The following is a 9,230-nucleotide window of genomic DNA, read 5'->3' on the forward strand; positions in this document are numbered from 1 at the left end:
GTGGAATCAAAACTTACAAGGATAGTGTCGACCTTGAGAGAGGAAAGCAAATTTCGTCTAAACTTTTTAAAGTTAATGAAGAGTTAATGATTGCGATCATTGTAATTTTTAAAAATTATGCAGAATCTCAATTATGTTTAAATGAGCTATTGGAGATTCTTGAATACAAAAAATTATTCAAACAAATTGTTTTACCCATATTCTATGAGATAAAACCATCAGACATACGAGAGCCAAAAAGAAGCTTTGGGGAAGCCTTCACTAAACTTGGAAAAACCAAGGATGACATAAAGCAGCTGGAGTCTTGGAAGGAAGCTTTAGAAGTAGCCAAATTGTCCAGGCTTGAATATACAGCGATCGGCCGGTAAGCTTTGCCTATATATATGTTCTTCGCTTGTGAATGTGGGAGCATATGTGTGTGTGTATATATATATATATATGATGCTATATATAGAGATATTAGGGGATTTAATATATATATTACCACTACCACGTTAGTTTCACTTACAGTTTATTGGAGAAATAGAAGAACATGAGATAAATAAAAATACATATATTTTCTTTCTAGTAAAACCAAAGGAATAGAGGAATATATATGGAATTTCGTCCTTCAAAACTAAGTGTGTAAAGGTTTTAAGTTTCTTAATGAGTAACTTGGTTATTCTTTATACTCCTTTAGTTTTAATGGGAGATTTTATTTAAACTATTTACGTATTGCTTATGTGAATAGGTTATAGCAGTTGTAACACCCGAGTTCTACTACGTAGGTCCTTACGTCATTTATTAATTCTTTAAATTAAATACATTGAATTAAAAAAAATTTATTACTATTATTAATTATTTTATTTTTAGAAGAGTATGCTGTATTTTAAAATATAATTTATTAAAATAAATCAAGGATATTATTTTTAAGACTTTGAAATATTTCTATTAAGTCTTCTATTTTCATTTATTCAAGAAATGACCCAAACTCTCTCCACTATTGGATGGATAGATAAGGGAAATATCTTGCCACACTCAATTTCCACCATCCATCTCCCTACCTTATGGAATAAGTTTTGACTAAAGCAATTGAGCCATTTTCTTTCTTCGAATCCGTAGCCTTGAAAAACAATTAAATTCTTTTTTTTTTTTTCCTTTCCTTGGACTCATAAGCTTCCTAAGCAAGCCCCTAAATTTCTTTTTTCTCTTTTATCTCTTTTCTCCTTTTGTTGCCTTAACTGATGGGTGCAAGGAAAAGAAAAAGAAGTCAGTAGCTTCCTTAGGAAGCTTACGGGTCCAAGGATGGAAGAAAAAAATTTAGTTGCTAGTCTTGGAAGTCTACGGGTTCAAAGGGTGAGGAACTTTTTGGCTTTAGTCAAAACTTATCACATAAGTTAGAGAGATGAATGATGGAGATCTATCCACCTCAAAGATACTTTTCACCTACCAATCTAATGGTAGAGAATAATTCAGTCATTTTCTAAATGAATAAAATTAAAGGGCTTAAGGAAAATATTTCAAAATCTTAAAAATAATACCATTGATATATTTTAATAAATCATAATTTAAAATAAAACATACTGATTTTAAAATAAAATAATTAAAAATAGTAACAAAAATATTTATCTCAAAATATTTAACTTAAAAAATTAATAAAATGATGTAAAGATCTACGTAGTAGAACTCGGGTTTGGCCCGAAATGAATGGTATTATAGTTGTTTTGCTATGTATTTTCTTATATTTTGAAAATGTTATGTTGTTATTAAACTTGGTTTAATCATAGGTGATGATTATAGTGATTTTAAATTATATATGTTGGTATCATGTGCCTTGTGTTGAGGTTTGGTTGGTAATCTATTTTTAGGATGCTAACGGTTTGGTTTAGAAGTTTTGCTTGGTTCTATAATTTTATATCTTGCTTTTGAAAGGTATTAAGTGAGTAAATCATAAACTTAAGTGTTTAAAGGTTTTAAAGTTTCTTAATGGGTAACTTTGCTATACTTTATGCTACTTTAATTTTAATAGGAGATTTTATCTAAACTATTTACGTATTACTTATGTGAATAGGTTATAGCAGTTGTAATACCCAAGTCCTATTACGTAGGTCCTTACGTCATTTTATTAATTCTTTAAGTTAAAAATTTTGAGATAAAGATTTTTATTACTATTTTAAATTATTTTATTTTAATATGGGTATGCTTTATTTTAAAATATGATTTATTAAAATAAATCAAGGGTTTTATTTTTAAGACTTTGAAATATTTCCTTTAAACCCTCTATTTTCATTTATTCAATAAATGGCACAAACTCTCTCCACCATTGGATGAGTAGGTAAGGGAAATATCTTCCCACACTTAATCTCCACCATCCATCTCCATAGCTTATGGAACAAGTTTTGACTAAAGTAATTGAGCCCTTTTCTTTCTTTGAACCCGTAGGCTTCAAAAACAAGCAACTAAATTCCTTTTTTTTTTCTTTCCTTGGACCCGAAAGCTTCCTAAGCAAGTCACTAAATTTCTTCTCTCTCTTTTCTCCTTTTGTTGCCTTAACCGATGGGTGCAAAGAAAAGAAAAAGAAGTCAATAGCTTCCTTAGGAAGCTTAAGGTCCAATGAAGGAAGAAAATAATTTAGTTGCTTATCTTAGAAGCCTACAGATTGAAAGAGTGGGAGCAATTTTTTGCTTTAGTCAAATCTTATCCCATAAGCTAGTGAAGAATGATACACTCAATGGTGGAGATCCATCCACCTCAAGAATACTTTTTACCTACCATTCTATTGTTAGAGAATAATTGGGTCATTTCCTAAATGAATAAAATTAAAGGGTTTAAGAAAAATATTTCAAAGTTTTAAAACTATGCCCTTGATTTATTTTAATAAATCATATTTTAAAACAAAGCATACTTATCTTAGAATAAAATAATTAAAAATAGTAATAAAAATCTTTATATCAAAATATTTAACTTAACTAATTAATAAAATAACGTAAGGATTTACGTAGCAGGACTCGGGTTTGGCCCAAACCAAATGGTATTATAGTTGTTTTGCTATGTATTTTCTTATATTTCGAAAATGCTATATTATTAAACTTGGTTTAATCACATGTGATGATTATTGTGATTTTAAATTATATATGTTGATATCATGTGCCTTGTGTTAAGGTTTGGATTAGAAGTTTTGCTTGGCTCTACAATTTTATATCTTGCTTTTGAAAGCTATTAAATGAGTAAATCATAAGCTTAAGTGTTTAAAGATTTTAAAGTTTCTTAATGGGTAACTTTGCTTTACTTTATGCTACTTTAATTTTAATGGGAGGTTTTATCTAAACTATTTATGTATTGCTTATGTGAATAGGTTATAACAGTTGTAATACCCGAGTCCTATTACGTAGTTCCTTACGTTATTTTATTAATTCTTTAAGTTAAATATTTTGAGATAAAGAATTTTATTACTATTTTTAATTATTTAATTTTAAGATGAGTATGCTTTATTTTAAGATATTATTTATTAAAATAAATCAAGGATATTATTTTTAAGACTTTGAAATATTTCCCTTAAGCCCTCTATTTACATTTATTCAATAAACTGTCCAAATTCTCTCCACCATCGAATGGGTAGGTAAGGGAAATATCTTCCCATACTCAATCTCCACCATCTATCTCCCTAACTTATGGAATAAGTTTTTACTAAAGCAATTGAGCCATTTTCTTTCTTTGAACCCATAGGTTTCCAAGACAAACAACTAAATTCTTTTTTTTTTTTTTTTCTTTCGTTGGACCCGTAAGCTTCCTAAGCAAGCCACTAAATTTCTTCTCTTTTTTCTCCTTTTGTTTCCTTAACCGATGGGTGCAAGGAAAATAAGAAGAAGTCAATAGCTTTCTTAGGAAGCTTATGGGTCTAAGGAAGGTTGAAAAGAATTTGGTTGCTTATCTTGGAAGCCTACGGGTTCAAAGGTTGAGATGAACTATTTGTTTTAATCAAAGCTTATCCCATAAGTTTGAGAGATGAATGGTGGAGATCTATCCACCTCAATGATACTTTTTACCTACCAATCTAATGGTAGAGAGTAATTGGGTCATTTCCTAAATGAATAAAATTAAAGAGTTTAAGGGAAATATTTCAAAGTCTTAAAAATAATACCCTTGATTTATTTTAATAAATAATATTTTAAAATAAAGCATACTCATATTAAAATAAAATAATTTAAAATAGTAATAAAAATCTTTATATCAAAATATTTAACTTAAAGAATTAATAAAATGACGTAAGGACCTACGTAGTAGAACTCGAGTTTGGCCTAAACCGAATGGTATTATAGTTGTTTTGCTATGTATTTTCTTATATTTCGAAAATGCTATGTTGTTATTAAATTTGATTTAATCACAGGTGATGATTATATTGATTTTAAATTATATATGTTGGTATCATGTTCCTTGTGTTGAGGTTTGGTTGGTAATCTATTTTTGGGATGCTAGAGGTTTGGTTTACAAGTTTTGCTTGGTTCTATAATTTTATATCTTGCTTTTGAAAGGTATTAAGTGAGTAAATCATATGCTTAAGTGTTTAAAGATTTTAAATTTTCTTAATAGGTAACTTTGCTATACTTTATGCTACTTTAATTTTAATGAGAGGTTTTATCTAAACTATTTACGTATTGCTTATGTGAATAGGTTATAGCAGTTGTAATACTCGAATCCATCTACGTAGGTACTTACGTCATTTTATTAATTCTTTAATTTAAATATTTTGAGATAAAGATTTTTATTACTATTTTTAATTATTTAATTTTAAGATGAGTATGCTTTATTTTAAAATATGATTTGTTAAAATAAATTAAGGGTATTATTTTTAAGATTTTGAAATATTTCCCTTAAGCCCCCTATTTTCATTTATTCAATAAACGGCCTAAACTCTCTCCACCATTGGATGGGTAGGTAAGGGAAATATCTTCCCACACTCAACCTTCACTATCCATCTCCCTACCTTATGGAACAAGTTTTGAATAAAGTAATTGAGACATTTTCTTTCTTTGAACCCGTAGGCTTCCAAGACAAGCAACTAAATTCTTTTTTTTTTTCTTTCCTTAGATCCGTAAGTTTCCTAAACTAGCCACTAAATTTCTTTTCTCCTTTTGTTGTCTTAACCGATGGGTGCAAGGAAAAGAAAAAGAAGTCAATAGTTTCCTTAGAAAGCTTAAGGTCCAAGGAAGAAAGAAAATAATTTGGTTGCTTATCTTGGAAGCTTACGAGTTCAAAGGGTGGGAGGAGCTTTTTGCTTTAGTCAAAATTTCTCCCATAAGTTAGAGATGAATGGTGGAGATCTATCGACCTCAAGAATACTTTTTACCTACCATTCTAATGGTAGAGAGTAATTGGGTCATTTTCTAAATGAATAAAATTAAAGGGCTTAAGGGAAATATTTCAAAGTCTTAAAAATAATACCCTTGATTTATTTTAATAAATCATATTTTAAAATAAAGCATACTCATTTTAAAATAAAATAATTAAAAATAGTAATAAAAATATTTATCTCAAAATATTTAACTTAAATAAATAATAATGACGTAAGGACCAACGTAGTAGGACTCGGGTTTGGCCCAAACCGAATGGTATTATAGTTGTTTTGCTATGTATTTTCCTATATTTCGAAAATGCTATATTGTTATTAAACTTGATTTAATCATAGGTGATAATTATAGTGATTTTTAATTATATATGTTGGTATCATGTGCCTTGTGTTGAGGTTTGGTTGGTAATCAATTTTTAGGATTCTAGAGTTTTGGTTTAGAAGTTTTGCTTGGTTCTATAATTTTATATCTAGCTTTTGAAAGGTATTAAGTGAGTAAATCATAAGCTTAAGTGTTTAAAGGTTTTAAAGTTTGTTAATGGGTAACTTTGCTATACTTTATGCTACTTTAATTTTAATAGGAGGTTTTATCTAAACTATTTACGTATTGCTTATGTAAATAGGTTATAGCAGTTGTAATACTCGAGTCCTACTACTTAGGTCCTTACGTTATTTTATTAACTTTTTAAGTTAAATATTTTGAGATAAAGATTTTTATTACTATTTTTAATTATTTTATTTTAAGATGAGTATGTTTTATTTTAAAATATGATTTATTAAAATAAATCAAGGGTATTATTTTTAAGACTTTGAAATATTTCACTGAAGCCCTTTATTTTCATTTATTCAAGAAATATCGCATCAATCCGATATTGGAGTGGAAAGTTATGATTAAAGTACTAAAGTGTGTTCATGCTGTCTGCTAGTGCGTTTTGGACTATGATCCGAATTACTCTCAAACCCCATCATTATCCTTATTTGAAGAGTCCTATACTCATTGAAAGTACTTAGGTTGTTCCAATGTCTTGCCCACTTGAAAGTCCTTTGAATTCGAATGGGTTTGGACTTACTCTTTTATAAACTCTGAAATTAAACATAAAATTATGCTCTGGAGTATCCCAAAATAAATAAAAACTCAATTCAAGAATACACATTAATTTCAATGATTTCTATTAACATTTTAACATTTTAGTCCAATAATAGGGTATTTAGACTAAAGTTTAAAGTTAAGAAGTGATAAAATATAAGAAATTATGCAAGTCATTAAACACCCCCACACTTAAAACTTTGTTTGTCCTCAAACAAAAATAAAATAAAATAAAAGACCACTATAGACTATCAACTTGACCCCATAGAGAAGTTTCATCACTCACCAAGCCATGATCTGAATTTTGATTTCATCACTAGTATCTTACTCTTTTAACATCAAAGATAGAAAGAAAATCAATAAAAAAATTTAGCAATTTATGAAGCAAAAGTTAAGCATTTACTTCAACCTAGCTAAGACCTTGAATTTGTGTGTGATATAGTCAATTTAACTCCAAACCATCTGCAAACTCAGATAAAAGTAGAACAACTAAAATCAGAAGAATTCTCTCAAAACTTAACCCCATAAGTCTAATTTTCAGAAATCCTCTCCACTAATGTAGTCAAACCAAAATCAGAGATCAAAAAGTCTTTAATCAGGTTGTAATGACACGCCACAGCGTGAGAGCTAAGAAAGAAATGGATATGGAAAATCAAAGCAAATTGGGAAAATACTTGGTAGAAAGAACAATGAAAGAGATATCCACAGGATTCAAATCATAACTCTTTCTCGACTATATGTGCATACTTGTGATATTATTATTCTTGTAATCAATGAAGCAATACTAACTACACCTTCAACAAAATCTGAAGTGATCCACACTCCACTTACTGAATTTTCTCTTTTTTTTTTCTTTTTTTTTCTCTACCATGATGGATAAATCGCATTTGAATAAAAGACAAACCCAGCAAAAATAATTTTTTTTTCTTCTTCCAACCTTTTTCGTTTAGCCACGCTCAATTTTTCAAATCTTCAACCACTTCAACCTTTTTCTTTAAATATAGATTTCCACCAAAGTATTTTCTCAAACTCCAAAAGGAAAATCATGGTTTTTCAGGGTTAGAACGGGAATGGTTTATGTAGTTAGAAGAACAAATAAAGGCTTATATAAAATAAGGCTCAAGGGGGTTGACTATGGAAATACACCATGCAATGATGGCATGATAATCAGGACGGCTGGGAAAGCTTTTTGGTTATGACAAAAAATTTGGCTAGATCATTTCTCTAATATTTGGTATCAACTAGAATTTCGCCTCAATGATTCATCAACGGATTCTAGAGTAAAGCAAGATTGAACTTCCCTGACCTAGTTAATTCAACTCTTTCTCTTCATAAGTAAAATGGAATAAAAGAAAAACGACTTTGTGCTCAATTATCTTCAAGGTCAAGGATTTAAATCAAATTACCAACAAAACTCAGTCTGACATAAAAGAAATTTTTGAAAATTTTTCTCAATCTCATCCTCAATCACAAATTTTAGAGTCATAGAGAACTCAATCATACTCAAATACATGCTTGGTAAGAGAATCCAACAACTCAAGACATATAAAATCATAAAAAAATATAGCAAACAAGAAGACCAAATGACTAGGAGTTTACTCCCCCCAAACTTAAACTAAACAATGTCCTCATTGTAATGCAAAAGTGAGAGAGATTGAAGAAATGAAAGGAACTTCCCTGGTTTCATGGTGAATCAACCGTAGTTTATAATTTTCAGCTCTTTATTCATGCTAAATAAATTTGCATCAAAATCCAAATTATTAGAAAATAAAAATAATAAAAATAAAACAATAAAACAAAGTTCTATGGGCTACCTCCCATATGCGCTTGTTTTAAAGTCTACAGCCAGACTTTTCAATCTTCATCAATTAGGATCTCTAAGAGGAATAAGTGCATAGTTCCTCTCCACTTCATTGCTAAGTGATGTATCCTGCTGCAAGGCTCATTCTAGGTGATCAGCTGGTGCATCTTCTTGAAAGGCTTCTTCTACACATTGCTTAGTGACATCTACCCTAAAACAAGTGCTTGGCTCTTCTGGAATTCTCATGACTTGGTAGATGTTGAACATAACCTCTTCCTTGTTCACTCTCAATGTTAACTCACCATTTTGAACATCAATTAAAACCCTTCCCGTAGCCAAGAATTGCCTGCCAAGAATTAGTGGGACTTCTTCATCTTCCTCCATATCTAACACCACAAAATCAGCAGGAAAAATAAATTTATCCACCTTTACCAATACGTCTTCTATGATTCCACGTGGATACTTGATGGATCGATCTACTAGTTGCAAAGAAATGGTTGTTTGTTTCATCTCTTCAAGTCCTAATTTCATGCAAACAGAAAGTGGCATAGATTAATGCAAGCACCAAGATCACATAAAATTTTATCAAAAAATGAATTTCCAATAGTGCAAGGCAAAATGAAACTCCCTGGATCTTTTAATTTTTGAGGTAATTTCTTTTGAAGAATAGCACAGCATTCTTCAGAAAGGTTCACTGTTTCGAACTCCTCCAGCCTTCTCTTATTGGAAATGATGTCCTTCAGGAATTTGACATAATTTGGTATTTGTTTCAAGGCATCTGCAAAAGGAATATTTATGTGAATTTTCTTTAAAATATCCAAAAACTTGAAAAATTGCTTATCTAATTTTTGTTTTTGAAAACGTTGAGGATAAGGAAGTGGAGTAGAGAGAATAGGAGGATTGTCAGGAAATAAAATTGCTGGAGGCATGTCAGTCTCTCTTAGTGTATCATCATCTTCTTCAACTTTATTCTTACTTTGGCCATTGTTTGTAGCTGTAGGGGTGGAATTGGTTTC

This window comes from Juglans regia, chromosome 6 (genome assembly GCF_001411555.2).
Source record: "Juglans regia cultivar Chandler chromosome 6, Walnut 2.0, whole genome shotgun sequence".
NCBI classification, from domain to species: domain Eukaryota; kingdom Viridiplantae; phylum Streptophyta; class Magnoliopsida; order Fagales; family Juglandaceae; genus Juglans; species Juglans regia.